At 35.9% G+C, this 26,310-nt stretch overlaps 1 protein-coding gene across 5 annotated transcripts in view; it reads left to right on the top strand.

Annotated features, from left to right (window-relative positions):
- REV3L (REV3 like, DNA directed polymerase zeta catalytic subunit) overlaps window positions 1-26,310 on the top strand; it is a 181,663-nt gene that overhangs the window by 5,192 nt on the left and 150,161 nt on the right. Inside the window, exon 1 of one of the 5 annotated variants that reach the window (XM_034991841.1) lies at window positions 4,205-4,335. The exons of the other annotated variants lie outside the window; for them this stretch is intronic. The gene's annotated coding sequence lies outside the window, so the exon portion shown is untranslated. Of the gene's footprint in view, window positions 1-4,204; window positions 4,336-26,310 lie in introns of those variants that run through there. 5 annotated transcript variants of the gene reach the window in all.

Here is a 26,310-nt window from a genome sequence, read left to right as displayed (position 1 = left end):
GGGAAGCCTTCCCTATCAGAGACTCTCAAAACTCCATAAACTCTCCTTCATAACACTTGTTATAATTGTAATTGTATATATGTTGGAGATTAATGTCTGTTTTTCCCAATAACCTCCATAAATGCTGGTAATGTGTTCATTTCTGCTCACTATTATACAGTCAATACTTACCACAGTGCTTGAAAATCAAGCATTTTTGCAAGAATTAATCAGTAGATGATAGTCATCAACAGGGCACAACCTCAAATATTCAACAGTTGGGAAGTGGTTACATAAACTGGGCATATTCATATAGTAGAACTAATGTCATTAAAATAACATTTTAGAAGAATATAAAATAATATAGGACAATGCTCAGTATATTATGTGAAAAAAATGAGTTTGCAAAATAGTCATTTATTAAAATGCAGAAAAAATACACAAAAATATAAAGGTTGGTTATTTCTGAGAGATGTGTTTTGAATTTTTTAGATTTTCTTACAGAGAGAATGTATTGATTTTATAATTTGAGAAAAAACTGTGTACAAAATTAAGGAAAAACTGGCTTTCTAGGTATGGTTCAGAAATACAGCAAAAGAGACTTGAAGTTCATACTGGGCTCCAAAATAAGTATCCACACAAATGCATGATTGTGTGATGATAGTATTGAACTTTATTATATAAATTCAGTTTAGGAACTGCAGAATGATTCTTACATTAAAGCAAGCCAGTAATATCTGGCTTTTTTTTTTTTTTAATTATACCCATTCATACGTAAACTGATTTTAATTTTAAAATGTTTTGAGAAGTAGTGCGGTTTTGGCACATAGCAACAATGAAACAGAGTGGAGGCCAGAAACTGACTTAAATATAAATAAGAACTTTGTGAAAATGGATGCTACCTTTACCCATTAATATGGAAAAAAATTATTTAGTAAATAGTGTTGAGATAGCCAGTTAATCATCTGGAAAAATAAGAAGTTGGCTTCCAGATGAATCAGAAGATTTAAATGTGAAAAAAACCAAAACAAAACAACATAGGATAATTATTTTTAATATAATCTAGGAATGGCAAAGACCTTTCAAAGTATAAAACAGAGCTGGAGCCAGGTTGCTGATCTTTACAACATAAAAAAATAAATTCTGTATAGAGAAAAAAAATCTTAAAAGAAACAGACTAGTAAAACTTATTTGTACATTTTCACAAAGGACTAATGTCCTGTTAATATACAAAGAGCTCCTAGAAAATAATCTAGTAGACAAAATGAGCAAAGAGAATTCATATGAAAAGGTGTGCAATCTTATTTATAAAGGAGATGTAAATTAAAGCTACAGCATACTATTTATCACCTATCAAATTAGGAACAATTGATTACATAGTGTAACTTGGGAAGAATGAGAGGAAGAGGAAATGGGCATTCTCATATTGCTGGTGGGAATATAAACTTCATTTTCTATGGAAAGCAATTTGGAAATCATTTTCAAAATTAAAGATACACATATATTTTGATCTAGCAATTTCATTCAAGGATTTTATCCTCAAATATTTTATATATGTATTAAATGAACATGTAAAAATATCTGTGGCAGCATTGTTTGTCATTGCAAAAAATTGGAAACCTAAGCATAAATCAGTTAGAGGAGTGGTTAAGTAAATAATGGTATATCTATTAAATGGAATACTAGGCAACCCTTAAAGTAGCAAAGCAACACTGTGTACTGCAATGGTGCCACGTCTAAGATCTATTAAGAGAAAAAAAAGCAACATGTAAGACTCCCATGTATAGTATGCTGCCATTTGTGTGGTTTAAAAAATACATATAAAATATATATGTACTTGTGTGTATATATCTGTGTGTGTGTGTGTTATAAATATCAAAGGATATATGAGAGTTTGGTAACAGTGGTTGCTTCCAGTGAAGGGAACTGGTAGCCTAGAGGACAAAGGTGGGAGACTGAATTTTTTTTTAGTATATTGTGGTAATTTTGGGATTTTTTTTTACCATGTGCATGTGATACCTATTCGAAGTTTGGTTTTTTAAGTTGTGTTTGAAGGAATTGGTAAAGAAGAACAAAAACAAAAGGCTGTAATAGTTGTGAACAGTTATCAAATGACTACTGCAATACTGTTTAATTTTAGATTTTGCTAGAGGTCTTCTAATTCAGAGCCTCCCGATGATATTATGTGGTTCACTGGAGGGTGGCCCTAGTGGAGTGGATCTAAAGGAAGGCTGTGGGGTTCCTTTAAGCAGGTACCATCATGAGCAATAACCTGCAGTTACTGCTCCTTTTGATATTTTTAATGCATTAAAGATGTGCTTTATTACTTGGAATCTACTTCAGCTCGCCACAGAATACGCAGCTGCCTCTTGTGGAGAAGGGATCATGGAGCTATTACTATTGGAGTTTATATTCTGGGTGCCTGAAGAGCATGTTACACGGTGCAAGGTGTAGCCCAATGACAGTGAGAGCACAGGGTAGCAGGGATGTTGATTGCCCCAGGGAGCCCAGCTCTAGGCCTGAATTTCTGTATTCGCCTGTATTGGATCTCCTAGTCATGTGCATCTGATGTGTCATTTAGCTTGCTGCAAGGTGGCTGCCTAATAGTGCATGTATGTTTTGCAAAAATAAACATCGTTATTTTGAAATATTATTCTCGATGTGAAAAAGGCTGCATTTGAGATTCATTCATATTATTACAAACCTCATTTAAATGTGATAAATTTTTTTCACCAAGCACCATGTTGATGCTTCCAAATGCCCTTCTGTTGGTCTCTGTGCTGGACAGATATTATTTACAATGTGAAAAAGGTTGGGAAACACTGTTCTGGTCAAATCCTTTCATTTTATATAAAGAGAACTGAAATCTAGATAGGTAAGCTCAGGGATGTGTCCAGTGTCCTATAAGTTGTTTGTGTGGGCTAGGGGTGAAAACTAAGGATCTTGACTCTTAGCTCTCACTGCCTCACACTGTCCCCCCAAACCTGAGGGAAAATTGGAAGAAGGCATTGATAATTGAAAGGTGAACATACTGAACCTTGAAGGAATTATTAGAAGACCTGCATGTACACAGTTTAGAAATCTTTAAGGGCCTACTGTGTGTAATAGTGCTTAGAATCTTCCTGTAAAATAGGTTGTAGTGGGATTCGTTTTATAATGAGGTTTAAGGGGGTTGGGGTTAAACAAATTTCAAAGGATGTTGTCATTAGCCATAGACATTTCAAAGAAATACTCAGCAACTTACTAAGATATGGGGTATGGTATGTTGTATGTTAATTTGGTACCTGGCTGTCATTTTAACACCACAGTGATACTAAATAAGAGAGGAAATAATGGGAGTTCAGGTACAGTGAACTTTGGGTAAAATGTGTTAACTTAGAGTTTCCAGGTAAGATACAGATAGGGCAGGAGTAAGTGTCTTAGGCAATTAAAACAAAACTCCACTGTTTAAACGTAAAGTAGATACATTTTTGAGATTAAAACACATTATAAGTAAAAATAAAACCCTCTTAATAACGGTCTATTTAATCTTTTGGTGTGTGGGTGTTTTTTTGTTTTTTGTTGTTTTTGTTTTTGTCATTTAAGTTTTTCAGATGACCTTCTGTGTTTCTTCCAGTTCTCTGTTGCTTTTTAAATATTTCTTTTTTTTTTCAATGAAAAATATTTTGTTGCTTAATTAGTATTGGCAAACTGGACTGTTTTCTGCAGCAGAAATTGAATGTATGCCTAGCAAAGTAAATTCTGAGAAAGGGTAGTAATTGTCATTGTAAATGTTAGGGTTTTTTTGATCCAATTCTATTTTCTTTTTAGACGTTAGTTGTGGGAAAAACTAAGAATTTGAGGTCAATTTCCTTGGGGGTAGTTATTTAATTTTCTTTGGGTTGAGAGAGCATTTACTATATAAAAGATTCAAATAATATAAGAAAGCGTGTTACCTCAAAAATGCTTGTGTAATAAATAACAATATAACAAGAGTTTTCTATTTTTCTTCCATTTATTACAATTACCAAGGAAGTATAACCATAATTAAAGAAATATCTTATTTTGCATATATATTTACACTTCAAAGTAATTTATATATTAAATTAGGTTTTGTTTGAGATGGTGAAATGAAAGGTTTTGTAAATAAGAATACATGTTGATATGTGAAAAAATGTGAAGTTAAAACATGTTGGCATACTCCTAGTTTCTCAGAACAAGAAAATGACTAATCTAAATTTCATTTCAGAATAAAAACCAAGACAAGCCACATAAAAGCAACCTAAAAATTAAACTGTCATCATATTATTTGTTTTAAAACTATGGAATAATATATCTGAGGAAGATTTCTCTCAAAATTGTTTTTCTCAATTTCAAGTAAGTAATTTGTTTTGGTTAATATATTGGGGATGAGGGGGGTTGGGGGTAAGCCTTGGCATTGAAGTTGATAAATCCTACTCATCCTTAAAAGTAACAACTCAAATATTAACCTTTTTAAAGCCTTTTGTGACTCCTTTGCCCATTCTCAAAAGGTTATCTCTTTGGCTTCCCATAGTCTTAGCCCCCTTTCACATTGGTGATAAAGGACTTACTACATTTAGCGTTGTGTTTGTCTGTAGGCATGGTTACATGGCACCCTTGTGTGCCTCCCTGCCCCCCCCCCGCCCCCAATACCTGTTAGACTGTCTTCTGCTGAGAGACCCTGGTCAAGTTATTTTACTTAAGTGAGCCCTAATTTCCTCCTGTGTAAAATGAGTTCTAATAATTTTTACCTCATTGGATTATTATGATTAAACAATAATCAGCAAATGTGTGGCATGATATCAACATAAGTGTTACTTTCTTTACTCTTCTAACTCCAGAATCTGCCACATTATTTCATATATACTAAGATTAATTATTAATTTTTCAGAATAGGGCAAACTAAAGTACCTGTACATTGTGGTATAAAGCTTTTTGTAGTTCGTCACTACCTCTTACGTCTTCAGGCTAGGTAATTACCTGTTTGAAATACTTTTTAAAGAGTTGACTTTTTTATAAATACCCGTTAGGCCTGATTTTTCTCTTTTAACTGTTGATCTATAGAGAGAAACAAAAGTGTCCAGGCCTGATCTTGGCCTTGAAAAAGGGCAATGTTAAGCCATTGATTCAAGGAGTAACTATAATTTTCCAATGCTGCAGATTAGGTTAAGTTTATTTCCTCTGAAAGAGCCTTATTTTCCAAAGCCTTCAGTAGTGCCTTCTTTATTAAAGACGGTGGTAGAAAGAATTAAAAGTATGTGTGCCAGAGGTCACAAAGGTGATAATAGGATTTATTGCTCTCTTGTTTTTGCCGTTTGTGAATTCATAAAACACAAAAATTGAAGCCATTGGTTTTTAAACTTATTTAGGATTGTGGAATGTGGACCAAATGAATTCATTATTGCCTGGAGTTTCGATTTCTTCACCATATTTTCCCTATATGTATTCCCAGGTTTGGTTTGGTTTTTTTGTTTTGTTTTGTTTTTAATAACATTGTCTTTTAATTTTTTTCTTGAAGTCATTAGAAAGATTTTCAAATTAATTTTGATGACTCACTCCTTGGTTGATGATGCTTCATGATTTTAAAATAGAAGCCAGGTTAGTCAAAAGACACTACTTTTAAGTCATTTTACTAACAGATTATAGGCCATTTATTGACCCCTTACTATGTACTCAGTTCTAAGTGAGTGTTTTAATCTTTACACCAACTCTATAAAATGGGTACTATTATCCCCATTTTACAGTTGAGGAAATGAGGCTTGGAGAGGTTAATTAATTTTTGCCTGAAGTTATTCAGCATATATTTACCTCATAGCATGTGAGGATTAAAATGAGGGAATGTGTATTAGAAGAAGCAGAGAAGCAAAGAAGAAGCAGAGAAGCAAAATCTGAGATGTTGTAATTTGATAATAGCCATTATTGAGACATGACTGTGACCATGAATATATTCTTATTCACTTTTGTGTGTGTATCATAGTATACCCTGCTACTCTGTACTGACCCTTTTTTTCCTGAGCAGTATTAAGTCTCTCAAATTCATGTTCCCATTTGGACTGGATTGTTTTGTTTTATGTATATGTGCTTATAAGGTGATAGTGGGACTTGACTATAATATCAGTCTGATACAAAATATCTTTATAAGTTTAGTTTGATTAAACAAGTAGTATATGAATATATTCTCATTGTGAAATTTAACAAACAGAAACAGGTAAAACATAAATCCACTTGTATTGGTTTTTGCATAACCTCCCCAAAACGTAGTGGTATAAAATAAGCTATTTGTTAGCGTATGATTCCGGGATGGGCTCAGTTAAGCAATTCTGCCCCTGCTGGTGGCTGGGCTGCTTATATGGTGCGGTCAGCTGAGAGGTCAGCAGGAAGGCGGTTGATCTAGGATGGCTTCATTCATATGTCTGGATATTGGTGCCAGCTGTTGGCTAGGGTCGTGGAGTGCCATGTGTCTCCAGCAGGCTGGCCTTCCGCTGGAGGCAGTAGTAGTAGGGTTTATGGAAGCAGAAAGTGAAGGCAAGCCCCGTATATTTTATCTTGTTCCATGGCCAAAGCAAAACATGGCAAAGCTCAGGGCAGTGTGGAAAGGGTTTCCTAAGAGTATGTGACTCATTAGGGGGCCATTATTGCAGTAATCTATACCACTGTTGCTGGCTGACTCCTTTTTCAGGAAGCATTTGTCAGTGTGTCGGTGCCCTACTCTTGAAAAAGTATAGTATTTAAAAATTTATTCAATTCAGATAAATTTAGCTAATTCCTTGTTCTTGTTTTATTCCATTCTCATCATTGCTCAGCATCAGTCCTGGTCCCATTTAATCAACAAATATTTACTGAGCCCCCACTAAGTGCACAATAAGGTATCAGGTGGGCAGCAGATGGGGCAGGATTACTGTGTTCATCATCCAAGTTTCTTAAACTTCCCTACCTATCTGCTCTATTATATGAACAAGATTCTATAAAAGCAGGCAATTACAACTTTTCTGAAAATGACCAACAGCCCACATAAGATAGAATATATCTTGTATACTATACTTTTTAAATGTCTTACAAGAATATTTTCAAGAGAAGAAAAAGTGTAACACAGGTTGTTTTGATCTGTACTCCCACCAGCAATATGAGACTTTTTCCATCTCCTCACCAAGATTATGTTCTCAAATGTTTTGATCTTTGCCAGTCTAATGGATAAAAACATAGATCTCCGTGGTTTTAATTTGCATTTCTTTTATTACAAGTGAGATTGAGTGTCTTTCCATATGCTTGAGAGCCAGTTGTATTTCTCTTTCAGTGTACTACATGTTTATCTTTTATCCACTTTCCTTTCTTGGGTCTCGGTCTTTTGTTTATTGATTCCAAGGAGCTCTTCATATAATAGGAAAATTGGTCTCTATGAATTGACTTTCAAATATCTTTTCCCAGTTTATTCTTAGGGTAAATACATTTTATTTAAATATTTTTTTCATTTTATAAAGAACTTTTATACCTTAAATGAGGCTTTAGATCACATTTAGTTGAAGTTAGTTTTAAATATTAATCATGGGAATAGAAGAAAAAAATAGTGACTTTATCACTTCTTATTTAGAGAACTAACTTTAAAATGCTGTGACTTAAAATGAACAATTTCAGAAGGATCCTATTTTTTATTTACTTTTTTTTTTTTTTTTTGGTTCTATCCTGAAACCACCCCTTTTGGGGCTATTTCTAGATGATTAGACTGTGTAGCATAGGTGGAAAAAATTTTATGTTACTTAGAATGACTTGATAATGTTGCTTTGAGTCTTGTCCAGTTCAGTTTGTGTGTGTGTGCGCGCATGCGTGCACGCAGTGTGTACAACACATAAATGTAGTAGTAGTGGTTCAAGCAGTGCTCTGACTCATAACTCCTTACCTATTCAGCCAGACTTTACCTAATCAATGAGATAGCTACATTAAGGTGGCTAGATTAGGCTAGCCTTTACCCAGTGGGCCAAATAGAGGAAAGACAACGGCCTCTGACCTTTTTTGAGAAGGCGGTAATGCTGCCCACAATCCAAACAATGTCCTACGTTTTTAATAAGATTGTAGGGAGCTAGGAAGACGGTAGCAGAGGCATCTATGACCTCCTCTGTGGCATTTGACATTGTGAAATACTTCAGTTTTTCCCCTTCACTTCTGTGTAAAAGGGGATTAGAAAACCGTGAGGCTATAGAGATGAGTGTGTTTTGAGTCATTTAATGTAGTTTTCAGAAGTTTTTAAAGTTGGCAAACCCTTCATACATAATTTCACCCAGCAGCATCCAAAAAAACAAGAATCCTTACGTGATTTATAGTGGGGAATGGTAGAAAACCAGTTTTTGCCATGCTTTAGTTTTTAATTTTTCAAAGTTGTTGAAGTGTTCTTTAGGATCTATTATATCATCAATATCTTTATAAATGTTTCACTGACAATTAAAAAGTTTTCTAGATGGTAACTATAATTAAATCATAGTGACCATAATTGTCAAATCACTGTTGTATACCTGAAACTAGGTATACATATTGTATGTCGGCTATACTTCAATAAAAAATGTTTTCCATTTATTTGATACAAAATTGTGTGGACATACTGTTTCCTTGACTAAAGGAAATGTTAACATTTCTGAGGTTGTAATACATCTTACAATGTATGCATTTAATACAGTAATTTTCCCGCTGAGAAGTTGATATTAAACTGATGGGATATCTTCTACTATATGACCTCCTAAAGAAAATATGACATTTCATAATTTGTTTTCATCCTCTCTACACTTATTTTTTTATGTAATATGTCATGGAATGAAATTGCTTCCCACTTCATTTTGTTCTTCATTTTTGCCTTGCATCTCTAATTGTTTTAACTTGTATATTTTGATGTTGAGTTATTTGGCACATAAAACTTCATAACTAACAGATCTTTTATGGCAGTGCTTTTCAAACTGTTTGTGGTTAAGAATCAGTTTTTCCCTGATACTTCTTTAAAATATATTAGAAGTGAATTAGAAAAATGAAACAAGAAAGAAAAACCAAGAAGCAAAATACAAGCTTCCTTTTTTTATTATTATATTAAACAGGTATACAATTCCCCTGTCAGGTTGCTGTTAAGAGTTTCTAAATGCTTACTTTCAAGTTTTGTACTTGTCCTGTTCCAGACCTATAACAAACAGCTAGTTTATGGACCACGTTTGAGTAGCTCTGTGAACATCTTTTTTTCAATTTAAAGAGACCCTTTCTTCTTGAAACCTACTTCTTGTCCCACATCAAAGTTGTTATTCCTATTTCCTTTTAGTATTACTATTTCCATGATACTATCATTGCCTATCACTATTTTTAATCTTTTTTTTATGTCATTTCATTTTTTTAACCCTATCTGAGGATCTTTCCAACAGAAAGGTTTTAAACAATGAAAATTTGTTATAATTGATTTTTTCTCCTACAATTTTATACTTTTTAATAATTTGTTTTACTCTTTCCTTTGCTTTTTGCAATGTTAGACTGTTTTATGTGTTTTTTTAAAAAAATAGATGCAGGGCGCCTGGGTGGCTCAGTCATTAAGCGTCTGCCTTCGGCTCAGGTCATGATCCCAGGGTCCTGGGATCGAGCCCCACATTGGGCTTCCTGCTCTGCGGGAAGCCTGCTTCTCCCTCTCCCGCTCCTCCTGCTTGTGTTCCCTGTCTCGCTATGTCTCTCTCTGTCAAATAAATAAATAAAATCTTAAAAAAAAATAAAAAAATAGATGCAGAAATCATCTTAAAAGCTTATATATAGAAATTTAGTTGTAATTATAAAATTTAAGAACAAATCAAAAATATTGTCTTTTGGGGTACCTGGGTGGCTCAGTCGTTGGGTGTCTGCTTCGGCTCAGGTCATGATCCCAGGGTCCTGGGATCGAGCCCTGCATTGGGCTTCCTGCTCCACAGGAAGCCTGCTTCTCCCTCTCCCACTCCCCCTGCTTGTGTTCCCTCTCTCACCATGTCTCTGTCAAATAAATAAATAAAATCTTTAAAAAAAAAATTGTCTTTTATGTAATAGAAGAATTTAGCTTATTTTAGCGTTTTACACTCTCGGCTTCCCAAGTTAATCTTTAACTTAAAAATGTTGAATAAACTATGTATCTCCTCTTTGAAAAAATTTTTAGCTTCTGTATTAAATTTCAGTAGAACAATTTGGACTCAACTCTACATATTAATTTGGTATGGAGTACCATCACTAATCTGTTTATACCATACCTCTTATACCCATGCTTGAGTTCCAATTTAAATTTCCTTCTTTTCGTTGCCACAAATATGTTTTTAGGTACTATTTTTCAGGAGATATTCATGTGGATTACTTTTTCTGAACACTTGAATATCTGATAATGGCTTTTTGTTGCATGCATGTGTTAGTGACAGCATGGTTCAATATTGTATTCATGTGCTCAGACTTTTTCTTTATAATTCTCTAGCCATTATTCCAGTCTCTTTTACTTTTGACTGGGACAAAAAAGTCCTTTTGATGTAGAGATGCTGGTGCTTTTTACTTGGGGATAGTTCTTCTATTATACCTTTGAATATTGCTTTCATTTCATTTATTAAGGCTTTTTTTTTTAATTAAAGAAATAACCTGTTATTGGTAGATTGGTTCATATTTCTTTTTTATACTGGTCTTCCAGTGGACTTTTGGTGATTTCAGCAGTGATGGAAGCTAATGTAACATCCAGAATGGAGAGAGCTGTACTGTATCAGTTAGTGTTTTTAGGTGTGAAACATTCCCTGGGTGTGATAACTCTTGAGCAAGTCTGTTTTGAGGCTTAGGAAACTGTCCATGGGACTGGAGATAGTGCTTGCTATTTGGTATTCCTAACCTAGGGTAGTTATGGCACCAGTCCTCATGATCTCATCCCCTGGTACTTTACCTGCTACCTGGGGAGAGCCAAAGAATATCTGCTGAAATGCTGTGAAGACTCCTGATGAAGAGTAACTACTTCACACTGCCTTGCTCACACCTTGTTTCATATTTTATATCCTATAAGTATAACCAAATGGTCTTCTTGAGTCATGTGAGTCTCAATGTCTATTTGGACCTTAAGCGTTATATATGTATTTCATGATTTTATTATTTTTGGCTTGTTTTTAATACTTGCTGAGTGAATCTGTATTTATTGCTTATTCTTTTTGTAAGCATTTCAAATTATAAATATGTAACATAGTCTCTATATATCTATAATATAGATTAGTATGTGTAAAGAATATAACAAATACCTGTTTTAATACCTACGGTAAGACATAGAATGTTACAGTATTGAAGTATTTGATTGCCTCCTTCTCTCCTATCTGATAATTTTGGTTAATCATTTCCTTGCTTTTCCTTATAGTTTTACCTCATATGTATATATCCCTAAACAATAGATTGTGTGGTTTTATCTTTTTGGAACTATTTGTGTGTGCTTGTTCTGCAGTGATTTTTTTTCTCCCAACATTATGTTTTGGACATCATCCATGTTGAATTATATAGATGTAGTTCATTCATTTTCACTGTTATATAGTATTGCCTTATATGACTATACCATAATTTTATTTTTCCATTCTCCTATCTTTGGACATTTGAGTTGTTTCCTGTTTTTATCCCTAATTACAAACAATGCTGTTATGAAAAGTGTTGTGCATGTCTTCTAGTGCATGTATGTAAGAATTTATATGTTTATACTAGGGGTAGTAGAATTGCTGAGGTTGAGTGTGCACATGTCTCCTTTACTAGGTAATGCCAATTGTTTTCTAAAGTGGTTCTACCAAACTATATTCCCACCAGCAGTGTGTGAGAGTTCTGATGTTCTACACCATCACCAACATTTAGAATTGTCAGACTTCTTAAGTTCTAAATTAATTCTTATAGGTATAAATGATATCTCATTGTGAGTTTGTGTTTTCTCTCACTACTATAAAGTTGAATTTTTCCATATGTTTATCATCTGCTTGTTTCACCAAATATTGAGAGAGATGTGTTGAAGTCTCCAGCTTGTGGATTGTCTGTTTCTCTTTTAGTTCTGTCAGTTTTTGTTTCATGTATTTTGAAGCTTTGTTAAGGCCTTATAGATTTAGGATTATTATGTCTTCTTGGTGAGGTGGCCTCTTTATCCCAAGCAGGATTCCTTGTTATGAAATCTTCCTTGTTTGTTTTTAATATAGCCATTCCACCTTTTTTAAATTAGTGTTTACAGGAAACATCAAGAATTTGAAGGGCCTGAAATTTTACCTTCTTGAAAGCTGTCAGGTTAACTTGCCACAAATTTTCATAGATGCTGGCAGTAGACATGAGATTCCTGGATCTCCATTTTATTGACTCTTAATAAGGTGGAACTGCAGATGGGAGATGGTTGCAGGTAAAGTACTGAGAAGTCTGTTCAAAAACTGCTACCACAAAGAGACCCATGGGGAATTGTCTCCCACCATATCTTTTTTTTCATCCGTTTACTTTCAACCCATTTATACTTTTATATGGGTTTCTTGTAGAAAGCATATAGCATATAGTTGGGCTTACTCATTTAGTCTAATAATCTGTCTTTTCATTGGTGTGTTAAGATTGTTTATGTTTAATTAGTAATACGGTTGGACTAAAAATCTACCACTGCTAGCTGTTTTCTATTATTGTCCTTTGCGTCGTTTTTCCTCTTTTGGATTACTTGGATATTTTTTATTTCTTTTCTCTCCACTATTTGCTTATTTATTTATACCTTTTGAAATTAATTTAGTGGCAGCCCTAGGGTTTGAAATATACGTTTGCAACTAACCAAAGTCTTCCATCATATAACAGTACATAATTTCATATGTACTCTAAGGATTCCAAGTTCTTCCTGTTTATCTTTTGTGCTTTTGTTATACGTTCTACTTTTATATATGCTATCAACATATAATATGTTGCTACTATTTTTGCTTTAGACAGTTATCTTTTAAGAGCAATTACAAATAGGGATGCCTGGGTGGCTCAGTTGGTTAAGCGTCTGCCTTCAGCCCGGGTCATGATCCCAGGGTCCTGGAATCAAGTCCCACATCAGGCTCCTTGCTTAGTGGGGAGCTGTTTCTCCCTCTGCCTGCTGCTCCCCTTGCTTATGCATTCTCTCTCTCTCTGTCTCACACATAAATAAATAAAATCTTTTTTTTTTTAAAAGGCAATTAGAAATAAATAAATGAAGTTTTGTATTTACTTTCATTTATGTCAGTTCTAGTGTTGATTTCTTTGTGTGGATCCAAGTTTCTGTCTGGTATTATATTCCATCTGTGTATTTTTATAAAATATTTTTGCTGAGGGGATGCCTGGGTGGCTCAGTCAGTTGAGCATCTACCTTTGGCTCAGGTCATGATCCCAAGGTCCTGGGATCGAGTCCCATGTTGGACTCCTTGCTCTGCGGGGAGCCTGCTTCTCCCTCTGCTTGCCGCTCCCCCTGCTTGTGCGCTCGCTGTCTCTCTCTCTCTCTGACAAATAAATAAAATCTTCAAGGGCGCCTGGGTGGCTCAGTTGGTTAAGCGACTGCCTTCGGCTCGGGTCATGATCCTGGAGTCCCGGGATCGAGTCCCACGTTGGGCTCCCTGCTCAGCAGGGAGTCTGCTTCTCCCTCTCCCGCTCCCCCCTCTTGTGCTCTTTCTCTCTCTCACTCTCTCTCTCAAATAAATAAATAAAATCTTTAAAAAAAAAAAAGAAAGAAAGAAAATCTTCAAAAAAATATTTTTGCTGAGTATAGAGTTGTGGATTGCCTTTTTTTTTCTTTTTCCTTTAAAAAGATACCACTCTTGGGCGCCTGGGTGGCTCAGTTGGGTAAGCGACTGCCTTCGGCTCAGGTCATGATCCTGGAGTCCCGGGATCGAGTCCCACATCGGGCTCCCTGCTCAGCGGGGAGTCTGCTTCTCCCTCTGACCCTCCCCCCTCTCATGCTCTATCTCATTCTCTCTCTCAAATAAATAAATCTTAAAAAAAAAAAAAAAAGATACCACTCTTGTTGTCTGGCTCATGTAGTTTTGCTATAATTCTTATCTTTGATTCTCTGTAAAGTGTCTTTTTTTTTTCTTTTTTTTTCTTTGTATGATTTGCCTTTCCTTTTTTTTTTTTTTTTAAGTTTTTATTATTTATTTGAGAGAGAGAGAAAGAGAGAATGAGCAGGTAGAGGGAGAGGGAGAAGCAGACTCCCCAATGAGTAGAGAGCCTGACATGGGGCTCGATCCCAGGACCCTGGGATCATAACCTGAGCTGAAGGCAGACATTTAACAGAGCCACCCAGGTGCCCCAATTTGCCTTTACTTTTGAACATGATGTGCCTATTTGCTTTTGCTTGGTGCTCTCTGAACTGCTTGGTTCTGTGGTTTGGTATCTTTTATTTAATGAGGAAACCTCTCAGCCATTATCTCTTCATGTATTTCTTTTTAACTGTTTTCTCCTCTCTGTGTGATTTCAGTTAAATGGATGTGAGACCATAAGATACTGTCTCATAGCTCTTAAATGATTCATTATGGGTTTTGTCTTATTTTCCCCTACTCTTTTTTTTTCTGATATGAGATTTATCTTTTAGGGAGATTTCTTTGATAATAGTTGTTGCTATTCCTGAAGTATTGATATTTCAGAAGGTGAAGCTATAGTAGAAAGGCATGTATATATATATATATATTTTTTGGCATGTCCTGAGGGCTTTCAGATTATTAGTAGAAGTTAATAATAAGTTATGTCCCAACTAAAAAACAGTCTGATTAGATTTAAGGACCATGAGATATGGCCCAGGATTATGGCTATTGTTGTGGAGATAGAATTTAATGTAATAATTCAATCTAAAGTATGTTTAATTTTATGTTTTATATGTCTTATTTTTCTATGTTAATCACTTGAAATTCACTGGATTTTCATTCTGAATTATGCCTCAGTTATTGTAATAGTACATATTTAATTTGGCATAAAAATTAATTGTACAAATTATCAAGTAGCTTGACCCAGATATGTTTATTTTACTCACCTAGGACTATGTAGAATTAAATAGACATGAGAAAGACAAGAAATCAATATTAGTATTTTGTTTTTTTTGTGGTCTGTTAACTGAGAAGGTGTTTTGGAAGTGAAGATGGGATATGCCTTTTGTTTGTTTTTTTTAAAGATTTTATTTAGTTATTTATTTGTCGGGGAGAGAGAGCACAAGCAGGGGGAACGGCAGGCAGAGGGAGAAGCAGGCCCCCCACTGACCAAGGAGCCTGATGCAGGGCTTGATCCCAGGATTCTGGGATCATAACCTGAGCCTAAGGAAGACACTTAACCAACTGAGCCATCCAGGCATCCCAGTGGGATGCCTTTTATGAGACTGACGCGCTGCCTACTACGCTAAGGAGGCAGGTTGGGATGCCTTTTAAAGGAGAGGTCTTTTTATGCATGGAAGCTTCAAGATCACTAAAAATTAATAAACCAACTAATATAAATTAAACTTGGAAATTTCAAAGTGTGGGAAAGTTTTTTTGAGTACATATACTTTGAATTATCAAAAGTGATAAATGAGATCTCCCTAGTTTTGACAAAATTACATGGTAAATGAATAAAAAGGAATGTTACCTCAAAAGGAAAGTAAGATATGCTTCTAATTTTTTTCATTTACATCAATTGAGGTGTGTCAGATTTACTGAAGAATCTTTGGATATGTGTGATTCAAGAATCTAACTTTTAATTATTAAAAAAAAAAAATCCTGACTTTTGAAATCTGAGGTTTAATGGGTATTAGTATAAAAAAAAAAAAGATGTTAGGGGTGCCTGGGTGGCTCAGTCATTAAGCATCTGCCTTCGGCTCAGGTTGTGATCCTGGGCTCTGGGATCGAGCCCCGCATTGGCTCCCTGCTCAGCAGAGAGCCTGCTTCTCCCTCTCCCACTCCCCCTACTTGTGTTCTCTCTCGCTGTGTGTCTCTCTTTCAAATAAAATCTTTAAAGAAAATAAAAATTAAAAAAGATGTTAGGGGGAACTGGTTCGTTATAAGCATTTTTTATGTGAGCTCAGCTTTACCTAATAAGATTCCTTGTCATGATACCTTAAACTTTTTCATGGAAAGGAAAAATGTTTTGTTTGACCCGTGTTTCAGTAGCTGGCAGATTTTGAAATGGGGACATCTCCAAGTTGATAATGGACACTAGCCACATAAAAGGGCAAGGAGCCAAATGCATGAAACATTTTCTTTTTTGGCAGAAAGCTCCAGTATATGCAGATTCTTTTTAAAAATTGAAGTAAACCTGATCATGGGCAGTTTCTTGTTGAGTGTGTTGAACTCCCACCACAGCCCCGGCATGTAACTTGAGAATAGAGGGTCAAGCTTTTGTTGACAACTATGACACTTTCTGGCTCTACTTCTGCAATTGTAGAATCAGAACAGGGAATTGTTTTTCCTCTGATAAAAAGGAAGACTCTGAATTACTTAAATGCAGTTGGAACCCTGATCCTACACATACATACACACACACATAAAAGTGCAGATGCGGGGTGCCTGGGTGGCTCAGTCGTTGGGCGTCTGCCTTCGGCTCAGGTCATGATCCCAGGGTCATGGGATCTAGCCCCGCATCGGGCTCCCTGCTTCGCAGGAAGCCTGCTTCTCCCTCTCCCACTTCCCCTGCTTGTGTTCCCTCTCTCGCTGTGTCTCCCTCTGTCAAATAAATAAATAAAACCTTTAAAAAAAAAAAGTGCAGATGCATAGTGTTCTTTTATCCTGACATGTTTTTCTCAGTAATTATTCTTGGATACATTGTAGATCTTTGGTAAATATTTATGGAAAAAAATGAATTATTTCTTTATATATTGTCTTAAACAGATGACAAATCTTTACATGTAGATTGTGGACTTTCAAATCCATTCTCTGTGCATTTCCATTGTTACTACTTTAATTGAGGTCTCATTATATTTGCTTGGACCATCGTAATATTCTCTCAGCTTGTCTTTGAATTCCCTTCTTTTCAGATTCAGCCCTTATAATGTCACTAGTGATCTTTCTAAAACCCAGATTTTTTCCAAATGATGACATACAGTGGTACAGGAGAAACTACGTGAAAAATTGCTAATAACCTCAGTGTTAAAAAAATGAAGGATAGGGATGCCTGGGTGGCTCAGTCACTTAAGCGCCTGCCTTAGGCTCAGGTCATGATCTCAGGTCCTGGGATTGAGTCCCGCATCGGGCTCCTTGCTCAGCGGGAGCCTGCTTCTCCCTCTGACTGCCGCTTCCCCTGCTTGTGCTCTCTCTCCCTCTGACAAATAAATAAAATCTTTTTTTTTTGAATCTTAAAAAAAAATTTTTTTTAAATGAAGGATAGTTACATCTATATGATGTATATGGTCATCAAAAATCTGACTAAGAAATAATATAAAGGGAAAGTGTTCACTTGCCTGGCTAAGTGAAGAAAATATGCTTCAAAATAGTCTGTACAGTATGATCCTTCTGTTTAAGAGTGTATATAATATAAACATTAGAGAAATAATAAAACAATATGAAGGTGGTAGATTTAAGTAATGTTTTTCTTTTTTGTGCTTTTTTATATCTTATAAAAGCAGGTATTACTTTATAACTAGGGGGAGAATTAATAAAACATATAATCTATTCATATAATCTTCTCTTTGAAAGCCATTATGAGCGTCCCATATTCTACAGGGGTATTTCCCAAAAAATAGGCCATGGATATGCCTGTTTGAGAATCACCTGGGGTACTCATTAAAAATACAGATTCCTGAGGCCCATCCCAGACATATGCAGTTAAAACCTCTGGGGTTGTCTAGGAATGTGTACTTCTGGCAAGTGCCACCAATGATTCCTATATATTCTAAAGTTTTGAAACTGGCCTACAGTATAGAATAAAACTCTGGATGACTTTTCCATGATCTGATACCTCAGTGCCTTCCCAGCCTCATCTTATTCTTCCCCAGGCACTTTGCTCTTTAGTCTGAACTGCTTCCTCAGATGCATATCTCATGTCTCTGCATGTACTTTTAGCGTAAGGAAAGCAGGGACTCTGGCTGTCCTGGGTGTGGAGTGCTGGGGATAGTGTTGCCCCTCATTAAATGTTTGATGAATGAATGTATACCATTCTTCTGGATGAAATGACGATGTCCATTCAGTGAATTCTTCCTATTTTAAAATGTCCTGAGACATCACCTCTTGTGAAGTGCTTTTGACTTTGCTCAGAGTTAATTAATCCTTTGTGCCACCATTGTACTTTGTACTTCTGTTAGAGCTGTTATCACACTGACATGCAAGTTGTTGTTATTGACTTGTCTGACTTCCCTATTAGAGTGTAAGTTTCATGAGGGCAGATTAGTATGCTGCCAGTCTTTGTGTCCTCAGTGCTTGGTGCCTAGATATGCAATAAAAAGTGGTAGAAAAAAACTCATGATGGAAGGACAAATATTCTATGATTCCACTTATGTGAGGTATGTAGAATAGTAATATTCATAGAGAAAGAAAGTAAATGAGTGGTTATCAGGGGCTGGGGAAGGGATAAATGGGGATTTATTGTTAAATGGGTGCAGAGTTTCAGTTTGGGATGGTGAAAATGTTCTAGAGATGGATGGTGATAATGGTTACACAATAGTGTGAATGTGCTTATTATTATCACTGACTTGTATGCTCAAAAAGTTAAAATGGTAAGTTTTATGTATATTGTAACACACACACAAACCACCTCATGAAGGTGAAGACCTTGGTTATTCACTCAGCTTTGTTCTCTACAGTTCCTAACATTGTTTTGTTTCATTGTTTAATTGTGTTTTCTTTTGATTTTAAAGATGTTTGAAATTAAGTCAAATGTATCGAGAAAGCCCATAGGAAATTCTATAACAAGTCAACAGAATTTATAAAGAGGAAAACCTAGCATATTGCTTTTTAAAAATCACATATTTAAAGAAAATATATTACAAATAGTAATTAAAATTGAAGTGGCTGTCACCTACTACAAACCAGATAGTGGTGAAACAGAAGCAATATGGATCTTCAATCATGGAACTTCAAATTTGATATGGTCAAAGGATCTTTTTTTTTTTCTTTGCTTAGAATTGTCTCCTTACTCAAGTCCAGGGTGATTGGCAAGCAGTACATTGAGTACCTTGGCAGTATCCTAAGTGGTTTTTGTAGATGAGCTCCTTTGAGCTGCTTGCATCTCCATGAAGTAATGATGATTCTGTGTTTCCATAACAATCATATATGCTATTTAATACTGTTCACTTGGAGCTATTGCAAACCTAGTCTGTGTGTGGTGTGTGTGTGTGCGTGCGCGCACACATTCCTTCTAGTACAGTGGTTCTTTTTGATTCAGTTTGCAAAATAATTTTTTTTTTAAGGCAGGGGGACAGAGGGAGAGGGAGAGAGAGAATCTTAAGCAGGTTCCACACCCACCACAGAGCCTGATGCGGGGTTCGATCTCACAGCCCTGAGATCAGGACCTGAGCTGAAACCAAGAGTCAGTCGCTTAACTGAATGTGCCACCCAGGCGCCCTAAAGATTTTTTATTTTTAAGTAATATCTACATCCAATGTGGGGCTTGACCTCACAATCCTGAGATCAAGAGTCACATGCTCTACCGACTCAGCAAACCCGGCACTCCACAAAATAATTTCTTTGGGAGAAATTTAAAAGGTAGATTTGGGGACTTTGCACATAGAGTTTCTGGCAGAGAAAGTCTGGGATGCTTCTGATTTAGGTAGTCCTTAGAACATAATGAAAGAAATACTATTACAATGAAACCTATTTTGGACTGGTCAAGGTCTCTTAGAAGCAAATTATTCTCTTGGGGCGCCTGGGTGGCTCAGTCGGTTAAGCGTGTGCCTTTGGCTCAGGTCATGATCCCAGGGTCCTGGGATCGAGTCCCACATCAGGCTCCCTGCTCAAGCAGTGGGGAGTCTGCTTCTCCCTCTACCCTTCCCCCCTGCTCGTGATCTCCCTCTCTCTCACTCAAATAAATAACAAATTATTCTCATTTTTGGAATCTAATAAAAATGGCATATTTCTTCTTATGACTCCATCATTTCTATCAGCTCCCTGTTCTTTCTTGTCAATGATTGCCACATCTCTTCTTTCCTACCTACTGCCATTTTCTGTCAGGCATTGAGAAATCCTGGGGAGTAACAGGTAGGATCATTCTCTTCTTTTTCCTTAATCAGTTTTATTGAGGTATAACTTACATACAACAAAATTGACCAATTTTAAGTATACAAATAGATGAATTTTGGCAAATGTATCAATCCTGTAACCACCATAACCACAATCATGATAATATAGAACACTTCTATTACCCTAAAAAGTTTCCTTGTGTCCCTTTCAATCAAACCTCCCTCCCCACCTCCAGCAACCACTGATCTGCTTTGTCACTATAATTACTATATAATTACAATATACAATATAATAACTATAGTTTTGCCTTTTCCAAAATTTCATGTAAATGGCATCATACAATATGTAGTCATTTGTGCCTTCATATTCTTGCATGTATGAGTAATGTATTCCTTTATATTGCTAAGTCATATTCCATCATAGGGATATACCATTCACTAGGACCTGGACTTTCAGATTGTTTCTGTTTTGGACTATTATGAATAAAGCTGCTGTGAGCAGTCATGTACAAGTCTTTGTGTGAATGTATATTTTCATTTCTCTTACAGATACTTAGGGATAGGATTGCCGGGTCATATATTTAGTTTACTTCATAAGAAACCACCAAACGCTTTTCCAAAAGAGCTGTGCCATTTTGCATTACCTCCAACAGTGTATGGAAGTTCCAATTTCTCCGTAGTCTCAACATTTGGTTCCAGTTTAGTCTTTTTTAAATTGTATCCCCTCTAGTGGGAATGTAATGATACCTCCTTGTTTTAATTTTTATTTCTAAGGACCAAGGTTACTGAACATCTTTTCATGTGCTTATGTGCCATTCACATATCTACTCTGGTGAAGTACCTATTTAATAATATTTTTCCTACAAAAAAAAGATTAAGTTTTCCTTCTGTCCAGCACCAGTACCCCCTTGGCTTCCCCACCTGCCCCAGATTCCATTCCTTGGCCCTGTTCTCTTTTTCTCTGTGTTCTTACGCTTAGAACTTCCCAAACTCTCAGCTCAGGCCCAGGCATTTCCTTATTGTTCATGTAGAACTATGAATCTCTATTATCGTATATGGGAATTCTTTGTGGTTCCATCCTTTCTACAGTGCTGCTTATAACCCATGTGGGATAAATTTAATGGTTTCTCTGGCTCTTTCTCTTGTGAGCTGACTAGTTTATAGTTAATACCTTATTCTCCTCTTGAGCACTCTTAAGATTTATGGAATGAATACTCTCCTATCCCCCTTTTTAAACTTAGTCGTTCTACCCAGGAGATGCTATCTTAGCTTTCTTGGGTGTATTAGCTTCTACATAACACAGATTGGTTGGTTTTCTTTCCCAGCGAAAACAACATAAGCAACAGATTGAGCAGAGGCAGATATGAGAACCCAGCTTTCTCTTAGTAAGCCAGACAGTAGAGAGATTTACAAAAATGTAAAACAGTTTCTATCTTCGTACCATTTTTTTCTTTTGAAAAACGAAATGTTATTCATGTTAACATGTAATAGGTTTAATATTTTTAATGAATGAAAATGTTAGTACTTTATATATTTCTCAGTTTTAATTTCTAATATGGTAAATTTTCATAGACATTACCCAGATAAGCAAAATTCTTTGGGGTCCTCCATAACTTTTAAGAGTGAAAAGTAGGGCGCCTGGGTGGCTCAGTCGTTAAGCGTCTGCCTTCGGCTCAGGTCATGATCCCAGGGTCCTGGGATCGAGTCCCACATCGGGCTCCCTGCTCTGCGGGAAGCCTGCTTCTCCCTCTCCCACTCCCCCTGCTTGTGTTCCTGCTCTCACTGTCTCTCTCTCTGTCAAATAAATAAATAAAATCTTTAAAAAAAAAAAAAAAAAAAGAGTGAAAAGTAGTCCTGAGACCAAAAGTTTTGAGAACTGCAATAGCCAGTGTTTATTAAGCACTTACTACATGCCAAAGTACTTTACATGTTTTAACTCATTTAATTCTCAAAACAGCCCTGTTACATAGGTACTACTATTATCTCCAGTTTACTAATGAGGAAACTAAGGCAGAGAGATATTAAGTAACCTCTCCAAGTTCAAATAGTAAATAGAGAAGCTGGGATTCAGACTTAGTCTCGTCCTTTTCAGAATTTCAGCCTCTTAACATTCTCCTTTCCAGTATACAGTTAATCATGAATTCCTATGATTTCTTCCTTTAAAATATTCTCAGTTCTCTCTTTTCTTACTATCACATCCTAATCCTGGTCCTTCTTTCTTAGAGGTAACCGCTTCTAGCTGTGTTACTTGTCAGCCATTGTCAGATTTATAGCCAAATATACAGCTTTTCTCATTTCTTTCCTCCTCTCCGTAATCTGTTATAGCTTACTCTTATGCACTACTTTAAGCCCATACTGTCTTTTCCTTTCTTTTTTTTTTTTTGTAATTTTATATAGCACTTATCCTCCACCTTGAGGACTCAAATTACACATGTATGAGTCTGCTTAAAGTTGTTGCGTGTGGGTTCCTAATGTTTTGATCATTTTTTTTCAGGTTTATTTTGTGCCTCATTTTGGGTAATTTCTATTGCTGCTCTCAAATTCTTAATCTTTAATTCTGGCATTTCTAATGTTCTATTAATTCCATCCATTGTATTTTTCATCTCAAACATTTATTTTTCATCTCTGGTAAGATGAAAATTTTGATTCAACTTCTTTTTATATTGTCCACATCTCTGCTTAACATGTCCAAGCATTCCTCCACTCTCTTCAACATACAGGTTATAAGAATTATCTTGATATCTTTGCTGATTCCAATATTTATCAGTTCTTGGCTTGTTTCTTTTGCTGCTTTTTCTCCTCATTATGGGCCATATTTTTCTATTTCTTTTCATGCCTAATAATTTTTTATCAGATGCCAGACATTAGGAATTTAATATTGAGTTTGGGATATTTTGTATTTCTAGAAATATTCTTGAGTTTTATTCTGGGATACTTATTTGGAAATCGTTTGACACTTTCAATGCTATATTTATGCTTGTTCAGGTGGAACCAGAGCAAACTTTATCCAGGGTTCATTTTGCTCCATTACTGAGGCAATAACCTTAGGATTATTCTGTCTGATGTCCTTTGAAGTATGAGATTTTTTTTTTTCCTTTCTGGATGAAACAAATTATTCGTGCCACTGTCTGACCCCTGAAATTGTTCCCTCTGCTCCTTTTAGTTCTTCTCCTGCTTTGGGTGGATTCCTCACAAGCATGTGCTGATATTACTCAGTAAAGTCTTCAGGGGGCCTTCTGCAGATCTCCTGTCTCTCTGCAACTGTCTCCTCTGTGGTACTCTACCAGGCATATGACAGCAAGCTTGGACTCATACTTCCTCATCTCAGGGAGATTGCTGAGCTCCACCTGACTTCTTTCTCCCTCTGCTCCCTGGAAGCTCTCTCTAAGCAGGGAGCTGTTCTAAGAGGGCTCACTTTGTTTCCCTTCTGTCAAGGATTACTCTCCTATACCAGCCATTGTCTTATGTCTGTTTCATGTGTTGTTTTTTTTCTGGTTTTTTTTGTTGTTGTTTTTCAGGCAGGAGGGTAAATCTGTTCCCTATTACTCCATGTAGACTGGAATCCCTGTCTATTAATTTTTTAAAAATTCAGCTCAAATATTAACTCCTCTCCAAAATGTTTCATAATCCATTTTCTAGGCAGGAATCATTTAACTGCAAAGAACAGAAGCCCTTTCAAAGAAGTTCTAATAAAAAGGAGATTTATTATTATAATACAGAGAAATTGCTCAGATCTTCACTGCATGGTTCAAACAGGTCTGTCTTCTCTTCCATTCTCTTCTCCACACACCAGTCTTCTCTGCAGGGTTCTTTCCACCTGCCTTTGACTCTCACTTGCCATGGTATTAACTCTGGCTTTAACTCAACATGACCTTTCAGCTCCAATCCTTATACTGTGTAATCAGATTATCTATTTATGTAAATGGCCTCAAGGAGCCAGAAAATTAGTATTAATCTTGGGTAAACAGAGTTCAATAGTGACATGACCATGATTAATATTACAATTACAGTTTTTTAAATGAAAAAAAATTTAAAAATAAGTATTTTGTGTGAGAAATACCAACTTATAAATCTAACTAGGAAGTTAGTCTCAAATAACATTCAGTAAACACTGTGTTTGTAACAAGATAGCTCAGACATTTTGCTTATGTTTTTAGATTAAATAATATGATTCATCTACAAACATTTTCAGAGCATATATTATGTACCAGACATTGTCCAAGATGAGTGATACAAAGGAGCTTGTATTATAAAGCCCAGAGAACCAAATTCAGCCCCACCACCTGTTTTTCTAAGAAAAGTTTTATTGGATCACAGCCCCTTCCATTCATTTCTGTATTATCAACAAGAGAGTCTATGGCCCACAAAACCTAAAAATTTTCTGTTTGTCCTATTAGGGAAAAAGTTGGCCAACCTGTGGTATTAGGTGATTGTAAATATTTTTTAATATCAGATGTTTGATTTCTTTTTGCAGTGTCAAGACCTTCTTTATCAGGTCTTAGACTTTGACCAGAATGAATATTTAGAAGTTAAATTATTTTCCCAAAGTCCTGACATTAGACACTGGAAGTTCTTGGTTTCTTTCTCTCGCCATCCCCCCTTTTTTTAAGAAGTTCTTGGTTTCATTCATGAAGACCATAGGATTGTTTTTTCTCAATTTCTGGTTGGATTTGAAATCTCTCATATGAGGGCATCTGGGTTTACTGGTAATTCAGAACACATGCGGTATGGTATTTGGCAAGAGGTTAAAGGCCAAGTTGCAACCACCCACATAACAATCTTTTGCCAAACCATCAAGTGTTTTCTGTAATTTTAGCAATAAAAACAGATTTTTTTTTCTCTCGTTCTATATTAACACAAAAACTAATATGCTTTGAGATGGTTGGTATAGTTGAAAATTAACTTGTTTTCAAATATGAAAATTAACACAGGAACTCAGGGAATACTATCTAAGTGTATATGTGCTTGTGAGGTTAGTAATCAGTATATAGTTCCTTTGTGTTTATGGTTGCCATTAGTTAAGATAAAGAAGTCTTATACAGATTTGCATGAAGTTATTCACTCTTCAGGTCTCTGCTACTATAAAAATAGATCTGTTATTCATTTTTAATATGTGCCTCTTTAAAATGTCATAGCCACTAATCTCAGTATCAAATGCTGGATTCTCCTCCTGCTCCACAGTGGGAGATTCCCACTGAAGAGAATTTAAGAAAGAAAAAGTAAAGAGTCCCTTTGATTTGGGGAGTTTTTATAACTAGGTTAACCATTCATCCCAGTTTGCTTGGGATGTTCTGAATTTATACAAGCATAATTATTAATAGTGCCCCCCTTTATTCTGAAAAATCCCAGTTTAGATGACAGATTAAATGGTCGCCCTATTTATAATCATGTTGACCATTGAGCAGCTGGATCTGCTTTAAAATTTAGCATTTAACCAGCTTCTGCGTTTATTCTGATTCTAAATTTCACAGGAGAGCTGGTGATTGATGACTGCAAGACAGCACAGTTGTTAAAGTGAAATTTAACTTGTAAACAGGCTTATCTGATAGTAGGAAGCTAGATTATGTGTGTCTTTAAGGCTCAAAATAATTTGAATCCCTACTGTTAAAAATGAACTTACTGTGTAGTGTTTAGGGATTCCTCAATCTCTTTTCCAGTCTGCTTCTCTATGCTTTTCTTTTCTCATTTTTCTCTCTTTACCATGAACGCTATTTTTCCACCCCACTCATATACACTTGGATTTTCCTGAATATATCCTACACCACTTTTTCTAACTCCCATACCTTTCTTACATTATTCCTTCTATTTTATTTCTTGCTTTACCTTTTTCCTATCTATGCCTATTAAATTCCTGACTATCCTTTAAAGCCCAGTGGAAATATCACTTCTATGAAACCTTTTTTGCCACATCCCCATTCTAAGTCTCTTTTCTCTAGGTTCCCTAAGCATTTTGTTTCCATCTCTGTTATGTGTTATATATAACTTGGTGCCCCAGCCCTATCCCCAGCTAGAGATGGGGCAAGAGACTGTATTTAATTCATTTTAAAATCACATTACCAGGGTGGTCAGGTGGCTCAGTCGGTTAAGCGATTAAGTCTCTGCCTTCAGCTTGGGTCATCATCCCGGGGTCCTGGGGTCAAGCCCATGAGTTGGGCTCCCTACCTATCAGGGAGTCTGCTTCTCCCTCTCCTTCTGTCTCTCCCCACCACTCATGCTCTCTCTAATAAATAAAATCTTTTTAAAAAATAAAATCACAT

Source organism: Mirounga leonina, unplaced genomic scaffold (assembly GCF_011800145.1).
Source record: "Mirounga leonina isolate KUSES-001 unplaced genomic scaffold, KU_Mleo_1.0 Mir_53, whole genome shotgun sequence".
NCBI classification, from domain to species: Eukaryota; Metazoa; Chordata; class Mammalia; order Carnivora; family Phocidae; genus Mirounga; species Mirounga leonina.
This window is presented reverse-complemented; position numbering and strand designations above follow the sequence as displayed.